The sequence below is a fragment of the Talpa occidentalis genome, unplaced genomic scaffold, assembly GCF_014898055.3.
Source record: "Talpa occidentalis isolate TD23 unplaced genomic scaffold, MPIMG_talOcc4v2.1, whole genome shotgun sequence".
Taxonomy (NCBI): domain Eukaryota; kingdom Metazoa; phylum Chordata; class Mammalia; order Eulipotyphla; family Talpidae; genus Talpa; species Talpa occidentalis.
The window spans coordinates 110,265,681-110,289,751 of NW_026555331.1; the positions used below are offsets into that span (position 1 = coordinate 110,265,681).

At 39.3% G+C, this 24,071-nt stretch overlaps 1 long non-coding RNA gene across 1 annotated transcript in view; it reads right to left on the reverse strand.

Moving 5' to 3' along the window:
* Nucleotides 1-354: 354 nt before the first annotated feature.
* Nucleotides 355-24,071, reverse strand: part of LOC119244399 (uncharacterized) — a 45,783-nt gene continuing 22,066 nt past the window's right edge. The window contains exons 4-7 of the long non-coding RNA XR_008550786.1: nt 14,645-14,831; nt 5,204-5,251; nt 3,178-3,351; nt 355-655 (exon numbers count right to left, since the gene is read on the reverse strand). This is a non-coding gene — a long non-coding RNA (uncharacterized LOC119244399). The remainder of the gene's footprint in view (nt 656-3,177; nt 3,352-5,203; nt 5,252-14,644; nt 14,832-24,071) is intronic.

Sequence of the window (24,071 nt, forward strand, 5' to 3'; positions counted from 1 at the left end):
CCTGTACCCCAGGTTTTTTTTTTTCTAAAGATTTATTTATTTATTTATATAAGCACTGGGTACAGTCAGAAGCATGGGAGGGTGAGAGAATTCACCAGAGCCAGAGTGGGGAACAGAACAGACAGACTGACGAAGTACACTGCTGAGGGGAGCAGCGGGCGGCAGGAGAGGTCTGCGCGCCATGTGGGACCCTCACCCTGTGGCTGGGGATCGAACTGGCACTGCAGAGGCTGCGGGCAGCTTCGCAGCCCAGCACTCAACCACTGCTCCACCGGGGAGGCCCTGTACCCCAGTTCTTTTATGCATAAATAAATAAATAAATCTTTTTTTTTTAAAAAAGAAATTGTGGTCTAATTTGTGTAATCTAACCATCCTACATTAGCAACTATTATTATTTCCTATAATGTCTTCAAATTATCATTATATATGTGGGTACTTATAATTAATTCATATATATAAAGATATAGATCTATATATGGTGGTGTGGTGGAGGAGGAGATGGAACAAGAGAAGGAGAGGGAGAGGGAGTAGAAGGGAAAAGAGAAGTGGAACAGAAGCAGGGTCACCTTTTGACATGACTATAGGTGGCTCTTAGGGCCTACAACAGTGGTCTTCAAAAATGTTTGTCCATATACTGTCCACATCTGGTATTTACCTGAAAAATACAAATTTGAATAGATATATGAACCCCCATGTTTACTGCAGCAATGTTAACAATAGTCAAGAGTTGGAAACACCCTAAATGCCCATTAACAGACTAACAGCTAAAGAATATGTGGTATATACACACAATGGAAAGTATTCAGCTATTAAAAAAAGATAAAATCCTGCCATTTCCAACAACATGGATAACCTAGAGAGTATCATATTTAGTGAAATAAATCAGATGAAGAAAGACAAACACTATGTATGGTATATAGAGGAAACAAATGGATGAGCTAAATAAAACAAAACAAACTTTAGATGATAATACCAATTAATGGCTACCAGAGGAAAGGGGGCAATGGAGTAGTAGGTTAGGTAAAAGGGAACAATTGTATGGTGAAGGACAGAGCTGGAATTTTGGTGCTGAACTTAATGTGATATATACACATTGATTTTCAATGATGCACACCTAAAAATTCTATGTTATAATGCAGTTACTTCAATAAAAAAAATTAAAAAGCAACTATCAGACAGGTTTTAAAATTCTCAAAATTAACCAACTAATTTATTCACTGTAAATCTTCCTAAATTTAAAAGGGCTATAGGCAGTGATTTCAGGTCATTGTTTATGACAGCAAAAAATGAGAACTAAAGGGCCTCCCCGGTGGCGCAGTGATTGAGCGCTGGGTTGCGAAGCTGCCCACGGCCTCTGCGGCGCTAGTTCGATCCCCGGCTGCTCCCCGGCCACCGGAGGAGGGTCCCACATGGCACGCAGACCTCTCCTGCCGCCCGCTGCTCCCCTCAGCAGTGTACTTTGGTCCTTCTCCCTGCTCTGCTTCCCGCTCTGGCTCTGGTGAATTCTCTCACCCTCCTGCGCTTCTGACTGTACCCAGTGCATGTATAAACAAACAAAACAAACGAACAAATAAATAAATAAATAAATAAATAAAAACATGCCTCTATTAAAAAAAAAAAACAAAAAAGAAGAAAAAAAATGAGAACTAAAAATCCAATTTGATTTCTAGTTTGTTTAAATAAAGCATAGCAAAAGTTATGTTTAGCAAATCCTTTCTCATTTAAAATCATAGCATACATCTATAAAGAACAATTTCCAAAAATATATCAATAGTGGATTTGTGATGAGAATTATACTTCTTTGTGTTTATCTAATTTTCCATGTTTTTCTAAATGAATTTGTTTTGCTATTTTAATAAGAAAAAAACATTTTTAATATATAAATGCTCACTTCTCCTTTGATTCAGCTGCAACCCTTTTTATATCCTCAGTTTTGATCTTTTTAAATTTATATATATATTTATTTCACAAGGACAGCCATTTCTCTTCAAAAGCCCTCATATTTTGAGTATCAGTGTATTTTTGTTTTTTTGACAATTTGGGTGGAGTCAGGGAGATATTTTTAGTCTTAAAGTTTTAATTTCAAGTTTCCAGTTTTAGTCTCTGTAAAGAATTTTTTCTTAAATCAAAAATAGTATTTAGGGGCCTCCCTGGTGGCGCAAGGGTTTAAGCATGAGCACTATGAAGCAATCCGCAGCTACTGCAGTATGAGTTCGATCTCCGGCCAGGGAGCTGACCCTCACAACATGGCACAGCAGACCTCTCAAATCTTGCCCACTGCTGCTCCCCTCAGCAGTGTCTTTCGGTCATTCCGCCTGTTCTGCTCCCCACTCTGGCTCTGGTGAATCCTCTCACCCCTTTCCCCCCCCACCTCTGGCCTGTACCCCAGTTCTTATATGCATTAATAAAATGTCTTAAAAAACAGTATTTAAAAAGGAGTATATTCCCATGTTTTTAAAAAGTAGAAAAAAGGGCCTCCCCCGTGGCACAGCGGTTGAGCGCTGGGTTACGAAGCTGCCCGCAGCCTCTGCAGCGCCGGTTCGATCCCCAGCTGCTCCCCGGCCACCGGAGGAGGGTCCCACATGGCCCGCAGACCTCTCCTGCCGCCCGCTGCTCCCCTCAGCAGTGTACTTCGGTCCTTCTGCCTGCTCTGCTCCCCGCTCTGGCTCTAGTGAATTCTCTCACCCTCCCGTGCTTCTGACTGTACCCAGTGCTTGTATAAATAAATAAAAATAAATCTTCAAAAAAAAAAAAAAGTAGAAAAAAAACAAATTCAGGCAGAATTGAATATTTTTTCTTTTATTCTATTTTTAAAAGTTGCCTGCTCACAAACTTTTCAGTCTTTTAGATGAAGATTAAAATTGTGAGTAATATTCAAGTTATGGGCTTAATGTTTATTATATTATGAAATTTCTACTTAAAGGTACCTAATGTATTATACTTTCAAGAGTAAACATTTGTGAAATAGAAAACAGAAAAATGCACCATAAAATGTACCTTTGCTGCAGTTAACCACCTTCGCCACTGGGTGGCCCCACTGTTATACACCATTCACTATCTGATGGAAGTTTCCAGTGAAAATAAATGAAGAGCAAGGCTTTGCTTACAGAATGTTTAATTGGGAACTGACACAGCCTTTGCATTTTAGACATTATATTTAGAACCCCTTCTGCTCACCTATGCAATATTTCTTGTGTTCTTTGATAACTGGACATTTGATTTGTCCAGGAGAGGCAGGGGAACTTTTTTTTCCCTTTAACGTTTCATTTCCTGTTCCACTTTTTTAGTCAAAACCAAAACTCCTTCATTTATAACATCTTGGCTGTTTTCAGAATTACCATTTTCACAGTCCTACAATAAAATAACTCAGATGAAAACAACAAAAGTTACCATTAGACAGAAATACTGTATGTTCTTCTGGAAAGGTAGAAAGCTACAGTTGCTGGTTGCTTCTGCCTTTAAGAGATGCCATTGTACTCTGTTAAGGGCTAGCAAACAGAAGAAAAACACAGATATGTAGAATTGGTCTCTGGATAAGACATCTTCATTCTAACTCTACTTGAAATTATAATTCTAAACCTTGGGACTGATATTAATTTAGAAACTTGATCTCAATTTACATTTCAAGACAAATTTTACACTTTGAGTATTTATGACAAACTTCTCCATCCTGCCTCTTTTGGTCTAATTTTTCTAACTCAAACCTATCATATCATTTTTTTCTGTGATCTTGGTTCCTTCTGTAATCTCTTATCCCATTTTTATCTTTTCTTACTATCTCTTCTTACTTGCTAGGCTGAGTATATAATTTTTGAATGAAAGTCATTGTTCAGACAAATTCAACTCTAGCCCTAAATCATTGCATCAGAGAAAAAGAATTCCAGAAATCTAACATAAATGGTTCAAAGCCCTTAAATGTGAATGCAGTTAAATATTTTAGCTAGTAATCACTGATTTTTAAAAATAAATTAGCAATATAACTTATTTACTTTTCTGCTTAGGGAAACTAATAGGTGGTATCAGATGAAAAACATTTTAATTCAAATAGCAATGAAATAAGAAAGACATGTTTTTGATTCTACAATCTATAAATAGAAGAACTAAAAACAGAACTTGGTGTAGATGACAGAACTCCAAGTGAGAATATGGAATTTAAATATCAAGTCACCTTATCAGGAAAAGATACAGTCGTGAGGAAGAGAATACATCACTTTAAATATATTAAAATTAAGATGAGGGGAGAAGTAATGTTGAACCTTGGATCCCAGATTTGGGAATGATTTAATATCATTTAATGCAGAGTTCTCTGTAGAAGGGGAGAAGAGAAAGGAATCTGATTGGGGATCAGGAAAAGGCTGAATCTTAGCTATCATACTACCAAGAGAAGATAAAGGCACAAGAAACCCTAAAAACCCAGGCAAGTGATATATCCTTTGTGTAGGTTAAATTCCTTCTCTGGCTTTCAAATATGTCAGTGGTACTCTTCACCTTGTTAAAAACAATATTTTCAGAGTAGGGGAGCAAAATGATAGCAACCACAACCAACCCATTATCTCCCAAGGCTTCTGGGATGAGGCTTTGGATTTCTTAGATGAAATTCTGCAATGACTGGATAGATACCATTTTATATTAAGACTATGTAAGTCTTCAATGGAGCCAAATTGTTAGTATTCTTAATACGACTTGTGTCAATGAAGATTTAGATCAAAATTTTGTTTAAATACTCCTATATGTCTAATGTATTTATTTGTACAAATATGCAGTCCCCCTCTTGTGGCAACTTGAGTCCAGCATTCTTTTTAACAATGAAAGAATTTGTTGCTAGAATCATGTAATGAATGTCCAGTGTGCATCATCCAACAAGTCAAAATTTAACATTTTTCTTATTTATCTGAGCACTTCAGAATTAAAAAAAAAGCAATTCAGATACAGATGAAATCCTTCTCCACACTCTCTGTCCTCCTCCTCTACAAGTAACCACTATCATGAATTTGGTGTTTGTCTGACAACATATGTATGTATTTTTAAACAAAATACATAAAAATATAAATATGTACTTAGACTTTTATAAAAATAGCACCATACTATGGGCTTACACAATTTCCTTCTTTTTACTTACAGAGTTTTTTTAAGTTTCATCCATTTTTCTACAGTCACCATCAATCTTCATTTGTTTTAGTTTAGACCTGCAGCTCAGACTTACCTGCTTTTCCTTGTTCTTGGGCAATTTGATCATACAAGAGTCTTCCATCTAGTGGAGAGAATCAGGAGGAGCAGACAGTATTTTAAAAACAGCCATGATTATAATCTCTTTTTACCATATAGAAACTGGTTTAAAAAAAAGGGGGTATTTTCAGACTTTCTCATATAATATTAAGGTGTACTGAACTATTAAAGTAACTCCCCTAAATTTCTTCCATGTGTTATGAGGATCACATAGGTAGTCAACTGCAAGAGAAGGTGGAGAAGGCTTGTCCTAGGAGTTAATAGCCTGCAGTCTACTGGGATTCTGCTATCTTTGGCAATTTAGTTACCGTCTCTGGGCTCTCATTTTCCTCATCTGTGAAATGAATCAGTTGAATCACATCCTTTTGTGCTGACTTTCAGTGCTTTATAAAATATTTCAATAAAAATTGTAAAGGCTAAAAATTTATTTTTGGTCATATGCTTTAATGGGATTTCATTTTCTATATGAAATAAATTTTAGTACAATAATTTGATAAGGAAAGTACATAATATATGAATATGCATTTTTTGGATATGGATATATTTTAATAGTTAAATTAGTAACTTATGTATGTAGGTATATGGTTCAAATTTCACCTTCATCACACATTTTATTCACTTCTATAATCTGTTTATTTCTGAGTCCTTGGTGATGGCTCCTGCCCCAAGTAAGACACTGCTCTTCTGGGGAAATAAAATCCATTTTCTTGATCCACTTCAACATGCAGATTCAGGAACATATTGCAAGAACCCTCTAAATGGGCAAGTTGTAAGGACTACAGATGTGGGCATATGGTGTTAGAATCACCTGTGGCTTATCTGGCAGTTTCAGTTACTATTCGTGGGCTTTTCAGATACAAATGAGGCTCATAGCTACAACCACAAAATCCTCAATCCTTTATTCATAAAAACAGTATCAGTCACTTTAGAGAATTTTTAATACCTAATTGCAGATATAATAATTATCAGTCTGAAAAATTGCTAAGTATGATCAAGTATATAATATTTCTTATAACATAGAAATATTTTCTAGATAATACAAAATCCTTTTAAAACATCATTTACCTTGAAGTAAGATTAAAGGTATGATGAGAAATGAGACAACACAAGTACAAATGCTGTGAAAATAAATCTTGAATATTGCCTAAACATTAATAAGTTTTCACCTCTAGTCTATTTTTTAAATATAACTTTACACAAATAATGGTTTATTATGATGATTACCTTTGAAAAGGCTTTCCCTTCCTTTTTAGTGGAAAAACAATCCTAATTTATTGCTATCTAATTTGTTATTTAGGAACAATTCTAATTTATTGCACTTGGCAAGGGATACAAATGGGCCTTATTTCAGAAAGATACCTGTATCTTATTTCAGAAAGAAACCACCTACTCCTGTGGGAAAACCATCCTCATCATGTAACCTTATAGTCATTGTTTGTCAAGATTTATGTCTCCGTAGGCCCCAACAATATCATTCTTGGGGATATGATAAAATTATGTTAAAACCTCACATGAAAGCTTTATTTTTCCTTTGCTGCTCTACATAACAGTCTTATTCTCATATACTTCACAAACTATATTTAAGGAATTAGGGAAATCCTTTCTTAATTTTATTCTCATTAATTCTTCTAGGATTTTTTTTAAAAATTAAATAGGATAAGCTACTAAACTGTGTCCATTAAATGTGTGGGAAATGCTAGCAGTCACATGCTGGATAGGTGGAATCACTGTCAGCATAGCACGCAATATTCAATCTCATACTCATGTCCCCCCACTCATTCTTTCATATGCACTCCTATTTATCCTTACCTACTCCTCCCAGTCACTCCACATAGATTTCCTCATCCCACCTCTTTTTCCAGAACTCTTTTCTCACAGTTAAGTTTCATTTTTTCCACTTACTTTTACTCATATCAGCCCTGATCTGTAGGTGTATATTGCTTTAAAGACTAGGCCGGGGAACAGAGGAAGCACTATCAACCTGTCCAAAAAGTGCTGCAATTGTGCAGGGTGAATAAACAAATGGTAACGAGAGCAACCATTTGAATCCAGCTGGACAGGAGACCTGCTGAGCTGACCCAGCTCAGAGACAGTAACAAGAAGACACCACAAAGCAGGAGGCATCGACACTATTATCAGTTCCTAGAGCAGGGAGGTGGGATAAGTTCCTGAGATTGCAAGGGAGAAAGAATTCTCAAAGAAAGATCAGAATGCCAAAATGGGAATCCCAGGAAGCTCATGGGCCAGAACTGTGCAAAAGTTTGAAGGGACGACTAAAGACAGTGGGAAGCCAAGAGTTTGCCTGAGATTTGACTTTGTAATATGTGGGAGCAGGCAAGCGCCACCACTGAACCCATTGCTGCCAAGAAAAGCAGAGACCAAGAGTGCAGGAGAAAGTGTGATGGCAGAAGACATCGGGGGTTATTGAGGCATAGGTTAGGAAATAGGTAGCAGGAACTGGCAAAGGCTGCTGGGTGTGATCAGGCACCAGGAATGACAAGCTTGCACAGGTGAATGGCTGCTGCTGGGCAGGACAGCCTAGATTAGGCAACACCACAGCTGAGGTTGTATTGGGCTTTGACTCAGGGAGTTTGAGGCAATTTTGAGAGAAAGGTGAGGGGCAGTAGTTAAGCCCAGGTAGTGAGTGGTCAGGATGAACAGAGACGGCAGGCCAGATGGCTATTTGTGCATGTCCCATTTTCCAGCTGTGACCAAATAACCAAATTAAAATGTAAATCAGTTGAAGCCAAGGTCAATTTTAATTCTATTCTTTGTTAGTGAGACAAGATCATTAATTGTGTCAATAATGCTCATCTAAATCCATTCTCAAATGGGCCAATTGCATCCCTTATTAGTCATCTGAATATTTTCATCAAAAGGAAAAAGATAAAGAAAAAACCATGGAGGTCTCTCTTATTTTTTTAACCAAGGCAGGTTAATGCAATCTAAGGAAATTTCATTGACTTTGTTGAGATTTATATAACTTTATGTTGAAAATTCAATTAGTCACATTTTTTATCTTCCACTAAAGTATACATTTAATTTAATGTAAATACCATTGAATACTAACATGACATTTTCCTTTATACAAAAAAATGTGTGTGTACATATATGTGTCCAGCCTAAAAATTAAATAGTCTTTGACTAAGAACACATAATTGGAAAATTCAGAAATTAGAATTTATAAGTCCATGTGAAGCTGACTAACTTGTTACTGTAAATAAGATTGTCAGCATATAAAAAAACCTGTCTCAAAAATTGTAGCTACAAATTGCAAATCTGTATATGTTCAAATTTTTGCCACAAATACTAGTGACTTTACAGAAAGCAAAAGATATTTAGATGGAAATAGAAGTATAAACACAACCTAACATACTCATCGCACTTCCTTATTTTGATACTAGCAAATATTCAGTCTTTAAGATAATCCATGATATATTCAAACAGTATCATGGCTGCATAATTTTTTAAATGATTTGTCCAAAGTTTCTATCAATCCATCCTAGCAACAAAGCCAAGTGTTAGAGCGATTGCTGCCTCAGTTACAACAGCTGCCCTGGGAATCTTGTCTGAACAGCCAGTTAACTGCTATTCACAGAAATATCTGGTCTTTCCCACCCCCAAACATACACAAAAGATTTTTGTCATTCTTGACATTGGGCAGTAAAAGTCGCAAGACATGCCAGCGGAACTCTAAAGGCAAAATGTCCTTCCACCTGTTTTATGCTGTAAGACAGACTTCCAAGTGTGAGGCGGTGTGGAGGGTTGTTTCCTTGAATGGCAGCTGAATGCGCCAGCAGGATCCTTGGCAGCACTGCCCAGGCACTGAAGCTGGGCATTCAGGAGAGCTAAATGGAGAAAGGAAACTTGAGCAAACTGCTTCCTGGAACACTGAGAACCTGAATGGGAAATTAAGAAGTACCAGATTCTTACACCAGCCAAGATCAGATTTCCAAGCTTTAATCTTTCCCCAAAAATCTCTTGCAATTTATGAAATTCACAAAAGTACTCCTTTTTCTCTTAGTATGCTTTGTTATCTCTTGCTTGAGAAGTTTTCATCATCCTAAAGAAGAAACTTCATACCATCAATCAAATCAAACCATGGTGAAGCGTTTCATCTGAAAGAGACAGGTGACTTGTTCCACATCTCAAGGGACAGCTCCTCAGGTGAGAGGCGCTGGAGATACCAGCTGGCTTAGTGGGCATTCTCTTAAGATGGCATGTTAACAGAAAACTGGGGATAAAGTTTATCCTCTGCTTGTTTGGCAGATAGGACTCTCATCATGCTACAGGTCCCTACACAGGAAAAGTGTGAGGCAGGACTACCTGTCTCAGTCTCCCACCATTGCTAGGAAGGAGGGTAAATCGATAACAGAAAACCTAGGGAGAAATCATAGGACTCTGTTAATCTATGCTGTCTGCCTGGTGCCCTCTGATGCACTACTTTCAAACCTTGAAGCTTAGCACTTTAGGAAAGTCATAGCCAGCATCTGAGGGGGTAGAGGAGCAGTCCTCCAACTATTTTCAGATATTTATGAAGTTTAAGAGGAATTGGTTTTTTACTCAAAATAAAACCTCATGGATGATTTTTAGGTAGGAAAAAATCTTGACTCGATGGTTTCAGCTTGGGGAGATAAATTCATTATTCTTTAACAAATATATTTGCATATGAACAATATTTTTCAAATCAGGGATTCTGTGGGGAAACACACTTAAAAGGATTTTCAGTGGTGACTAGTTAGAAAAGACTGTCCTGGAGAAAAATGTTCAAGGGATCTAATCTTTCAAATTGTTTTCACAGAAATTTACAAACAGTGGCTAACTTTCCATTAAACTCTGCATCTAATTCAAAGTGCTGAGATTAAAAGCTTGTTGGAGGAGTGGCTGTGGGACATTCCAGAGCTGCTGCTGCCTGCCCAGCCTTCCTTTGCTGAGTGTCCCAGATCCCAGACACACACTGACTTGACTTGCCAGAAGTACAAAGAAATGGCAGAATATCAGTGTAAGTAGATCTTGTTTGAGTGAGAAACCCTCATATAGTTGTGAATTCTTAAGAGAGGGTTCTACCAAAGTAGAAGCAGAACCTGCACACAAACATCTATAGAATCAAGAAACATAAACAATAGTTCTTACTAGCCTTCCTCTCATTTCATCAGCAGAAAAAAATCAGTTGGTTTTTAATCAGCACGAAAATACATGAATTCATTAAATCATCAGACATTGCTCCTGTGCTTATCATATGTCAGGCTCTGTGCTAAGTGCTGGGTATATAAAGATGAGTGAGACTCTTGGTGACATGATCAGGATTGTGAAAAACTGAAATACTGGCTCATTCTTGCTTGCCTGGATAATAATCCAGCTGGGAGCTCAACCCTTCACTTCGAGCAGAAGGATGAAAAGTTGCACCCAAACTTTTCACAGAGCCAGTTTCTTTCTCTCTCCCAAAAAAAACCAAGATTCTCAGGTGCTGGACAGTTGGCTTTCCCAGGCAACTCCTGAAAAGGCTGATATTTAAACCCAGACCAATGACACCCAAGAAGTCTATGGACCAGGTCATTTTCACTCTAACTCTACAAAGGAGAAGACAAGGGGCAAGCCTAGAAAATGTCTTAAAAGTAGAAAACTCTATCCAAACAACATAATTTGAATATCAGTGGTATATCCACTATAGATTAAGTGTTCTATTCTTTTTTTTTTTTTTTAACTTGGAACTTACTCTCCAGACAAAGACTCATTATGAAGGGTAAATTATTGATGGACTTCAACTTGAAGATAGGGAGGGAGCCAAAGCTACCTCTTGGTCATTCCCTCTGTCTCTCATGCTCTGCACATGTGTGGCCTTTATCCAAATGGTGGACAAGATGAAATCATTCATCTCAGGGAAAGCCACCTATGCATTTGAGTAAAAGGAGGTGGGACTGTTGATCATCTGTTTAAATTACTGTTAAAAGTAGACAAGTGCTATTAATACATCTCCAAACCTGGTGGGTCCGATGTCCTGTAGGCCAAGCGTTGTTATCTCAAGGTCTGGGAAATGGGGGCCTCCCTGGTGGCACAAGGGGTTAAGTCTCAGCACTATGAAGCTATTCACAGCCACAGCTGCATGAGTTTGATCCCCATCCAGGTTGATAACCCATATGGGGCAGCAGATCTCTCCTGCCTTGCCCACAGCTCCCCTCAACAGTCAATTTGCCTGTTTTGTTCCCCACTCTGTCTCTGGTGAGTCCTCTCACCCTCCACACCTCTGGCCTGTACCCCAGTTCTTGTATACATAAATAAATAAGTCTTTTAAAAAAAATAAAAATAAAGGTTTGGGCAATGGAAGTTGAGTGAACACTAGCTAATGAGCTACATTTCAGAAGGATGATGAAGACTGTGGGTTACTCCTCTCCAGTAACTTTATAAATAACTTTGACAACAGCCTCCTCAAAACCTACAGAAATTTTATAAATTCCTTTATTCCCTTCTATTTCCTCCTTTTCTTCTTTTCTACTTTTTTCCATTCCTTTTATCCCTTTCCCTTCTCTACTTCTTGTTGCTCCCTTTTTCTCTTCTTCCTCCCTCATAAAGGTGATGCTTGGGAACTGAAAGTGCACTTTATTAATTTATTAAAGTAATTATTTCTTTTTCACATGGCTCTCTGGCCCTTCACAGAAATGATTCGTCTATCCTAGGCTGACTCACATAACATTACCTAAAAGTTCATAATATATGTAAATTTACTACATTGAAAGGAAAAGAGGGTAAAAATTAAAATTTAAATATTCTAGTTTCTATTATTTTAAAATTAGACTAAATACCGTTCATACTGGAACTCCTAAAATTACAATCATCACCTATGTTTTCTAGGTTTCCTTTATCTATACATACACTTCTTGTTCTGTTTTCTCTTTCTCTAGAAATCCATAAGAACATACTTATTATCAGTTTGAAGTTTTATTAGGGGTGAGGTTGAGGGAGGGGGGAGCCTTATTAAACTAACATGAATCCAAACTTTTGAGGAGAGGTGAAGGGAGGCAGGAAGGGGTGAGATATTATGAGCCCTAGATTGACATGTTCACTTTTACCTGGCTGAGTTCACTTTAAAATGTAAATGTCTTCCTGCTTCATTAATTTAAAATTAGCTTTTTGAATGTGTTTTTCAAAAGTCATCATACCCATGCAGTTGTAACGTCACATCCGTGGACAACATCACTGATTCTTAAAACCCAGGTTCACAGATCTAAGGTCAGCAATGCCATTTAACCCTCATTCAGAGCTTCCTGTGTGCCAGGCACTAAAGGAGAAGCTCTTCATGTGGATCTTGACTAACTTAATCTTTCAACAACCTTACAAGGTGTTTTAGTTGACTTGGGACACCATTAAAAAAAAAAAATACCAGAAACCAGTGGCTTAAACAAGAAATGTTTTCTCACTGCTTGTACATCTTAGTTAAACATCTAATAAACACTTCCTCTAAGGGACCTTCCCTGGTGGCACAGGCAGTTGAGCGCAGTGCTGTGAAGTTGTCCACAGCCTCTGCAGTGCTGGTTCGATCCCGACCGGCAGGCGAGAGTCCCACATGGCAAGGTAGAACTCTTCTGTCTCGCCCGCTGCTCCCCTCAGCAGTGTATCTTGTCAGTCTGCCTGCTCTGTTCCCGCTCTGTCTCTGGTGAATCCTCTCACCCTCCAGCGAATCTGGCCTGTACCCCAGTTCTTGTATAAATAAATATATAAATGTTTAAAAAAAAAAAAAACCTCCCTCTAGGTTTCTATATTCATACCATAATAGTTATAAATATAACCAGTAATAAAAGGCTTTACTACTTTTAAAGAATTTAAAGGTTTAAAGCATTTTAATCCAAGTATCTGCTTAGAAAACTGAAACATGGTAATTTGATGAGACTACTCTTAGAAATTTTGCCTGCCGATGAAGAAACCATTTTCCACCATCTTACACACTCGCTATGTTCTAGTCAAATACGTATTGAGAAGAATCTGATTACCTGGCTGGCAACAGTCCTAGAATTTTTAATGACAATGGGCTAGAGAGACAGTGCAAAGATTGTGGAATGTGGCTCTCTGGGCCTGAATGCCAATTCTACTGGTTCCTTGAGCAAGTTACTCCACTTTCCTCTTAGTCAAATGAAGCAAATAGTAGGTTTTTACCTTATGTGAGAATTAAGTGAGAGAATCCATAGTAAATATAAATTAAATAATGCTCAGCTCTTAAAAAGTCTGTTTTTTTTCAGCTTTGTTGAGATTTAATTAGCATGTGACACCATGTAAGTTTAAAATAATTTAATATATATATAGCATAACTATTATTATAAGGTGAGTTAATATGGATGCCATGTCACAAATTTATAATTTTGTGTGTGTGGTGGAAACTTAAAATCTACTCTTAGCAACTTTCAAACATACAATATAACACTGTTGAGTTGAGCTGCACACTACATCCCCATAATGCATTCATTTTACAACTGTAAGTGTGTGCCCTTTGACCACCTTCACCTATTTCCCCCACCCACACTCACCTTCACCCCTGACAATCACCAATCTGTTCTCTGTTTCTATGAGTTCAGGGTTTTTTGATTCTACATGTGTATTTCTCTTTGTCTGATTTATATCACTGACCATAATACCCTCAACTAAACCAATTTTTCAAAATTGTAAGCTTCTAAAGAGAATGTTTTAAACTTTTTTTTTTTTTTAATTTCCCAAAGCCTCTACAGGGAGGGGACACAATGTTAAGTGAAAGAATATTTTTGAGAGATCACAGTCCCACTCTGACCCATTCTGTTTTATTAGTTTCTCCAGGAAATAGAAGAAGCTCTATCTTGAAGTGAAATGGGGCCTCAGAGAGGCAAGAGCATAGCTAGACCACAGGCTTTGCTCTTAAACCACAGCCACACACCCCATGAGAACCGAGAAGGAACTCTTGCTCAGTTCCCATGATAAGTTCTTACTGATGCCATTGTTGTGAGTTATTTGACATAAATGTGCACATATGTTCAGTATTTTTTGAGGAAGACATTGTGATAGAGGGTATTCCTTTTCAGAATCTATTTAAAACTAGGTATTTCAGTTGGTAGAGTAAATATTAAAATTTTAGTATTACATAAACTATCTTTTGGCCAGCTGAGTCTAATTTTTTTTTATTTATTTTTTTTTCTGAGTCTAATTTTAAACTTTTGCCATAGATCAGCACAACTACCAACCCCCATAGGCATTGCAGAATCTGTTTTCTTCTCTTGTTAGGGTTGGAAATTTTGTTTTGTGACTTGGAGAGTGGACCCAAGTGTAGTTGCTGTGATGACTCAGATGACTAAGAACTAAGGCATTCTGAGGGATGGTATGTTCCACCTAGCTCTTTAGATTTGAGGGTAAGCCCTGATGACTAGACAGGTGAGCATCAGAGAATGGAGATACTACTCACAAAAATCTTTTATGGTCCTCAGTCCCAAGCACCATTGCTTCAAGTAAATGTAGAATTGGGAGGAAAAGGCCATTTGCTCACAAACTCTACTCCACACTGGCAGTCCCAGGAAGAATCTGAATTTGACGTTTTCAGGATGTTCAACGACAGCTCTGATGTTTTTCAAATGGCCCAGCAGGAAGCAGACCTGGAAGAATCAGACCAAGAGAGAAAGGAGCAGGTGGATCTGTGGCAGGTGGCAACTGGTTTGTAAGCATAGATGATGCAACCTGCAGAAGACGCCCAGAAATAGCTGGAGGCCTCTAAGGTCAAGTTAAGATCCTGTTATTACCTTTGTAATTTAGACATCAGAAGGAAACATAACCTGATTTTACATAGTCTAGGAGACCTGGACATGCTGCAACTAAACTATAATTGTAATTAATGGACTACTTTATAAGTAACCTAATTTCACAGAATAATTGGTGGCTTACAATAAAAGGAGATTGATGATTTACAGTAAAACAAGGGGATTATAGCCATTGCCAAAATGTCTATGAATTAGAAAGACTGAGACATAGTGGGGGCGGGGAGGAGGAATTTGAGTTAGCATAAGCAAGAAGAGAAAAATACAGAGCTTAGGAAGAATGAAACTTGCTTCAGGGATAGTTTTTCCACAAGTTCCAGCATTTCATTTCAAGAAGAGTTAAGAATGGAAATATGGATCATATGGAAGCTCTGTGTTTAGTAGGTCAAGAACTCTCCACACAGCTCTCCATAGTGGTTGTGGGAGAAAGAATAACCATAAGAAAGTAAAAATCAAAATCAACAAACAACTATGAACCAGAGACACTCTATGGGGGGTGGAGGGCGGGGAGGGGAGGGATTGGGGTCAAAATAAGGGGGTCACAATTGTATGGGGAATATAAAAATTAAAAAATATATATATAAAAAAAAGAATGGAAATATGGAGGGAAGGTAGTTCAAGGGCTTTTCTTGGGCATTTGTATGCCACTCTACTAAGACAGAAAATGTCAGTTATTCCCATCAAAGGAGCAGTGTTGGTGAATATGGGTTTGGTACCACTGCTGATATCCTTAGCTTTTGAGTCACTTCCAATCCAGCCTTGACAACTAGCACAGGAGCCAGGACACTGGCTTCCTCTCCTCCTGGTGAGAGACCCCTGGGGTGTAGACCATGAGTTCAACACTGTGGGAGGCATCAGACATCAGAAGACCATACCCACAGATTCTCTGCACACTGGTAGTCAACTGGCATTCTACCAGGAGTTCCAAGGAGACCCCTTGTAGCAAACTCTTATTACAGCAGCGTCCCCATGAACAGGAACCAGAAAAGCAATCAGCGGCTTCCCAGCTTGACCACCTCAACTCAGCTTTATCTGCTCATCTTTCTGTTCTTCTCAGTGGTAAGTCATTTCCTCAGGAAAGTCTCCCTTGATTAGGTTAAGTCTTTCGCTGCCCTCACTTCTTTATAATACTTTAATTAATTGTGACATAACTGTGTGTTTAATTACTGCATATAATATAAGCAGGGAACATGCCCATAGTTTACTGATGGACCCTCAGTGCCTGGCACACTGCAAATAAAAATATTTGTTCAATGCAATGTCACCTGCAAAATTTCCCGCCGCCCACATGGCTTAGGCATTGGCTAAAACACTTGGTATGTTGTCTCTTTCATCCGACTCCTGCTATTAGTTTTTTAATTAGTTATTTTGTAATATTATGTAAGCAACATGTTACTACACGCTCAATGTCAGAAATGCAAATAACACATATGCATATACAGGAAATTACTGTCTGACATACAAATTATGCCGCAATGAAGCTATTTTTAAGAAGTTGCAGTGCTCAATTGCACTACTAGGGATCTACCCAAGAGACACAAAAACATTGATTCAAAAGAAGACCTGTACCCCTATGTTTATTGCAGCACTATTTACAATAGATAAAACCTGGAAACAACCCAAATGCCCAAAAATAGATGACTGGATCAAGAAGATGTACCATATATACACAGTGGAATATTATTCAGCAATCAAAACAGATAAACTAATGCCATTCACAGTAACATGGATGGAACTAGAAGGAATTATGCTCAGTGAAATAAGCCAGAAGGAAAAAGAAAAATATCAGATGGTTTCACTTATAGCAGGAATATAGGGAACCAAATAAGACATTAGTGTAAAAAAATAATAACCATACAAAACACAACAAAGCAAAAACAGACAATTATAAACAAGAGACATACTGCAGGGGAGGAGGAGGGAGAGGGATCAGAGGGAGGGAGGGAGGAGCTCAGGGGACTGAGGTGATGGTGCACAGGTACATTGGTGAAGGAAACTCTGGGACTACACCTGAGGGGGTGGGGGGAAGCAAATACTGTTTAAAAATGAGCAGTGATGTAAAAAAATTAATTAAAAAAAAAGAGTAAATTAAAAATAAGTTGCAGTACTCCCATCCTCCGGCAATTATGCACCCACCCAGACCCACCGCTTTCCCAGTCATAAAACCACTGGAAACAGTTTCATATGCAAACTTCCAGGTCTTCCATGTGTCTTCATAAGTACACATGTATTTTTATATATATATTCACATAATTATTCATATTTTCATACATACACTCCTAGAAGAATCTGGAACCATGACAGTACTTGTAAGCTATAGCTAGAACAATGGGGAAAGGGTTGTACAGCAGGGGCTGGAAACATTGACAAGATGCTACCAGACAGAATATGAAGCATAAAAAAGGGAAAAAAAACCTGAATTCTCTCTGCTCATTCTCCAGTCTTCCATCACCAGCTTTCTTTGACTGTGTCTGCAAGAGAGACTAAGAAATGTAGCTGCCAGGAATGCAAAGCCCAGGGCAGAGGATGGTAGAGCATAGATCTGAGAGCAAACAGACCAAAGACCAGCTTATGTAGTTTAAAATAAAACACATAAATAGCATCATGATATATTTAGTGTTCTAAATTTAGCACATCATTTTATAGAGATCTGGTTAAAATCGCTAGGGAAAGCAGGATTGATCCACAGAATCAAAGCAGTGGAGCACACAGGCAGGCAGCAGAAGGCAAGCGTGGTGCAAGAGAAATGAGCACCCCACAAAAGGTAAGGCACATCGTGAAGGGCAGGTCAAAGATAACTGATATGGTGGCAGGTCTCATTCTCAGGGAACCAGGCCTGCTCTGCAGAGAGTGGGAAGAGTTTGGGGTTACAGACAGATTATTGCCCATGAATTGGTTCAAGGACTCATACATTTAGGGCCTGGAGAGAAAACAGTTTTCCTAATTCAACTCTTTGTTTCTACAGAATAAGGATTCAAAAGGCAGAGAAGTGAAATGATGGGCTCTGGCAGCCCAAAGGATCTCAAGCCAATCTTTTCTCTTTTGGGGGCTTGGGGGGTGTAGTGGGAGAGATAGGTGAGAGCAGTTTAGCACCAATGCCTCTTCTTCCTGCTTCAATCACTGAACAGTCCAGCAGAGAAGGCCTGATGAGAAAAGAGCAGCACTGAAAGCAACTGCTCCAATGTGGCCTGTTTGGAGAAAGTGCTGGGCACTTGGCTTGACCTGCAGAGGAATTCACCAAAGAACATCTTTTCCATAGAAACTCCTTTGGCCTCTAGAGTCTGGTTTTACTTGCCTTTGGCAAGATATTGCAAACCTTCAGTATTGGAAACCTGCAGGCTCTGTACTCAATACAAACATGAACAAGATACAATAACAAATATGCCGTGTACTTCCAGAGTTCTGAGTCTCATGAAGGATCAAAAATGAATACAAATGACTGATGTAATATGATAAATGTAGTAATATCTGTAGCTTAGAAAAGGAAGTGAATAATTGCTGGTGGAGGAGAACTCAGGGAGAAGGTTTCACAAAGTTGACCCCAGAGAAAGTGTAGAAGGAGGATTAAGGCTTTTCAGACCTCCAACACCAATTTTAAAGTAACAGCATTAAACCAACCTTGCCCTAAACACTACCATTATTCTGCTAGGATTTACAAAACAACTATTCGTACGTCATTGACATCTCATTACATAATGGAAACCACACATGCATACACACACCCCATTTTTTAAAAAGATTTATTTGTTTATGCATACAAGAGCTGGGGTACAGGCCAGATGCGGGGCAGGGGTGTGAGAGGATTCACCAGAGCCAGAGCGGGGAACAGAACAGGAAGACGGACTGAAATACACTGCTGAGGGGAGTGGTGGGCGAGATAGGAGAGGTGGCTGCGCCATGTGGGTTGCTCCCTGGCCAGCTGGGGATCGAACTCATGCTGCAGAGGCTGCAGACTGCTTCATAGTGTGGTGCTTAACCCCTTGTGCCACCAGGGAGGCCCCACACACCCCATTTTTGAAAGTAACTGATAGATAAATGAGTCTACTGATCCCATCAACTAGGATCAATAGGTACAGATTAAAACTTTTGTAGACTAAAAAAATTGAAATTAAAAAAAAAATTTTTAAGAAAGGGCCTCCCCTGGTGGCTCAGCGGTTGAGCTCTGGGCTGCGAAGCTGCCCATAGCCTCTGCAGCACTGGTTAAATCCCCAGCCGCCAGCGAGGGTTCCACATGGCGCAACAGACCTCTCCTGCCACGCCCACTGCTCCCCTCAGCAGTGTATTTCATCAGTCTGCCTGTTCTGTTCCCCGCTCTGGCTCTCTCACCCTCCCACTCTTCTGACTGTACCCAGTGTAGTGCTTGTATAAATAAATTAATTTTAAAAAACTTAAAAAAAAAAAACTTTTGTAGACTCTGCAACAAAAGTTGATGAGACTCCCTACATGTAATTTAATATCAAAATAAAGTTTAGCGAAGTTATGACTGTTCCTGAAATAGCACCTTTTAGATGCTTTTGAAAATATCAAATAGCTAAAGTGTTAGCCATATAACATGTTTCTCATTAGTTTGGTTCCCCTGCATTGCTGGTGACTACAGCTGATCCTGTCATGAGGAGACAGCCCCTTTTCCTCTCCAAAACACCCCAGATGAGTTTGACTCTGACAAGTTCATATTCCTATTTTAACCAAAGAGACTTAAGATTGTTCTTTCACTTCCCCACATAATACATGCATGGTAATATTCTTCTTGGTCCCTTTTTGTCAATAAACACTTCCCTTGCAAGTCAGGAAGTCAGCTAAAGGCCTAGTGGTCTAGCTAATCATAAAGAAAGGCTAATGTGAGGTATGTTTCCTTATACTGATTCAGCAGCTCATCTCAACTGGAAGGCCATATTACAGGGGAGTAGTTATGAGCACAAGCTTTTGAAACCGACATGACTAGGCTCAACACTTGATTTTTCACCGTGCCCTGTGATCTTGGCCAAGTTACTTTACCCTTGTAAGCACAAATATTATCATCTGTAGAATGTGCTTAATAATAGCACCATCAGCAATAATTCTGTCAACAAATATTTATGTTCCTACTATGTGCCAGACACCCTACTTGAAGAGGGAGAGAACAATGAACAAACATCCTTGCCCTTCCACAGAGCTTATAGTCTAGTGGCAGAGGATAGACAACAAAATAACCAGATTGTATTTTATGTTAGAAGGGAAAAGGGCTAGGGAGCCCTGGAAAGGCTGTCATTTAGATGGTGTGGCCAGAAAAGCCTGAGTGGCAACTTGGTGAGGAGGTGACTTGCTGCATACACAAAAACAACCGGTGGATATCCGGAGGCACCACCTTCCAAGCAAAGGGAATGGCCTGTGCAGAGGCCCTGAAGCAGGAGCAGGCCTAGAATGTTTGAGGAACAGTATGTCTGAGGTTGGGGACAGAATGGAGGAAATGAGGTCAAAGAATATGAGGATAGAGGAGTGGCATGCTCTGACTCACACTTGAATAGGATGGCTCGGGCTGCTGGGTTAGAACAGACCTAGAAATACGAGGGTGGAAGCCAGGAAACCAGTTAGGAAATTACTGCAATGATCCAGATGAGAGATGAAGCATGCCCACCCTTATGTTGGTGCCTGAGAAGTGATTCCACTCTGGTTAACCTGATGCAAATGCACACATGCATGTCTAGCAAGGGAAGAGCTCAGTTTCGCTCTTCTCAGCATCTTCTTCAGCTCACCATCTATGGCTGTCCTGGTAGTCTTCCTTAATCTTCCTGCTTTTAATCTTCTTCCTCTTTTCTGCTCCCACTGCCTCCTGCTCACTCCGCTGTCTGTCTATTCTTACACTATTTTTCCAAGGTAGAGTTTTGGAGGTCTGTCTTGAGTCAGGAGGAACAATTGTCTCTTCACCCCTCAGTTCCATGCAGCGCATCCAAAGCAAGAAGGAGCAGACATGGAGTGAAAGGCATAGAAGGTGCCAGAAGGTAGTACTGATATTATAAGCAGAGTTTATGTCCCCTAGTCAAAGTTCAGCCACAAAGAGAAAAGCCCCTATAGGTGTTTCAGGTAATTCTTGAACGGAGGATAACACAGAGAGTAAAATGCTGACACAATCATCAAATACAAACACAACCAGCAAAGCAAAGATCAAAAAACCATTTTCAGGGAATTAGCAAATATAGGAAGTTTAGGGACGCTACCACCTGTATATTCCCATCACTTATAGCACCGAATCAAGAGATCCTCAGTAGGAATCTTTTGATACTGCCACCACCTTGGTGTCACAATACCAGATAATTTGTCAGAGTGTGTGGTAAGGTTATTCCAAGAAGATAGTCTGACCCTGGGACTACTATCCATGACTTAACCATAAATAGAATTGCCTGAAAATCACACGAACTAAAGACCAATTAAGTGAGTCCCCAATTTAACTTCCCTGTAATCTGAACCTCAAGACACTAATGGCCACTCTAATTCTCCTGACAAGAAAATACAAGGGAAATCAAAGGGGATAGAGACATGGTCCTAGATGTGATCTTAAATATCTTGACTTTTGCTAATTTTTACATAGGCATATAGCCCTGTGCACCTGTTGTTAGGACCCCTCCCAGGGCAAGGACTCCTGAGCCTTAAGCTTCTCTTGGAAAATTTGCCTCTGCCTAGAACAGAACTAACGTACCTGTACTGGCTGGAAAGCTAATGCTATCGTAGCAAAGGGCTTCAGGTCACCATAGTGGGTGGACAGCTGGCTGGCTGGAGGGAGGCAGTCACCCTCCAAAATGGCCTACATGATCCTCATTACCTGGGATTTGTACCATTGTGTTGTCCCTTCCACCTCTGAAAAAGGGTTGACCTAAAGACTATAGAATTCTTGGGAAGTAATAGTGCATGACCTCCAAGGCTAAGTTATCAAAGTCACTGCACAGTCTGCTTTGGTTCCTTGTGCCACACTTAGGAGAAGCCAGCCTCCAAGCTTTGAGGACACAAGCAGTCCTCTGAAGTGGCTCATACAGAGAGGCACTGAGGTCTCTCACCATTAATTCTAACTAACCAACTATTCCTGAATCTCAGAAACCATGAGATATAAATTGTTGTGGTTCTGGGGTCATGAAGTAACAGATTATTAACAGATTTATAAGTAGATGGATAAATGAATGAATGGATGGAGGGATGGGTAGTGGAAGGGTAGATAGGAAAGTAGGTTGATGGATGGATGGAATTTCAGTTTATAACAATAACATTTTATTCAGCTTGGAAGCTGCTGATAACACTAGTAGATTATTAAATTAATACAAATTTGAATTGGTAGATAATTGGTCTCTTTACTTAACCTTTGCCCTCTGACTTCTGAGTCACTCCCTTTTAAATCAATAGGTCCCCGAGCCTATCCATTCAACAAAAATTTATTGAGGTCACTCCATAGTCACTGCGCTAGTTCATCAGAGTGAGGAAAGTACACAGGAATCTTGCCTTCATGGGACCCTCAGGGAAAGAGACAATCAAATAATCAGTCAGGTCTATAATTACAGCACTTGGGAGGAAAAGTTCAGGCTCCTACTGAAACTACATGACAAGGGATCCTAATCTAGTAGAGATTACAGGGAAAACTGAAGGATTCATTTGTTCAGTAATTATTTGGGGGGTGCCTACTCTGCCCACTCAGGGCCAAGGGCCAAGATAATCATGGGCAAGAAGTGCCACACCCCTGCTCTCCTGGAGGAGACATTATCACAGCATCAAACTGAATCCAGCTGTAAATGACAGGCTGATGATGGGGTGATACAGGTGTTAGTGAGCAGATGCAAAATTTGGTGCAGTAGGACAGACTATCTGAAAGGGCCACAGTGTGCTGAGGGTCCAGCAGAGGCAGAATTAACCAGACAGGGAGAAAGTGGGAGGACTTGTGGGAGCTTTCTAGGCAAAAGGAGCTCTAGGAGCAAAGGCTCAGGGGTGGGACAGAGCTGTAGGAGGGAGAAAAAGACAGAATGAGATTGATGTGGCTGGGGCAGCTTCAGGGCTAGGAAAATAGGAACAGACTAGTGTTCCTAAAAACAGTGGGAGCCCCAGAAGGTTCTGAGGAATGGAGAAACATAGCCCTATTGGCATTTAAACAAATGGCTCTGGCTACAGCAAGAATATTGGATTACAAAGATTGCTTTGGAAGTAGCTGCATCCTAATTACTTCCCTCTTTCTCACTTTTCTTTCTGGTAGCCCTGGAGATTTAAATAAATGCACACCAGATATGCAGTTCAAAGAACCCAACAATGAGAGGCTGTGTGGCTTGAAGGACAGCACACTGCCTTAGTCAGGCAGGGCAGATTAGATCTTCCTTCCACCTTCAGTCAACTGATGGCATGGGAAGTCACTCACCCTTTCAAAAACCCATTTTCCAGCCAGTGCATAACTCGAGAGAACAATGTCTATTCCACTGAGCTGAAAGGGCTCTAAAACAGGCATGTGCCAATTACCTGGCATTTGGCAGAACTCAGTAAAGCTGTTATGGGAAGTAATCTAGGAAGTAATTGCAATATAGTCAAGTTAGTAGAAGGATATCTAACCAAAAGTTATACCAACAAGAGCACTGGGAATAGAGTACAATATGTCTCGTTAAGAAATACACGAATATGTGCAACATTTTACATGTATGTAAATACATACAATTAAAACGTATTGCATACAGATTATAAATTTAAAACTTTTCCAAATAAATTATATACAATTGTTCTCTGGGGAAGCTGAACTCATTTGTTAGCTTGCCCACCCCCCAAACTGAAAGACATTAACTTCTCAAGAGTGATTTAATTTTTCTCTGTTTCTCCAGAGCCTGCTAGAAAGCCTCACATTCAGTTGTAATAGGTGCTCAGTAAAAACTTGCAGGATGGAAAAATAGATATAGAACAAATGAATAAATTTAACTTATGAGTGTGACAACTCTATTGTATAAGCCAAAATCAAGGCACATTGTTCTATAGAATAAATGTCTCAGCTAACAGTAGAAATATTTGAAATCCAGACTGACCTAGAAAATTCAGGAATAGGATCAACATAGACTACAACTAGCCGAATATAGTTTAAAGAAGCTACAA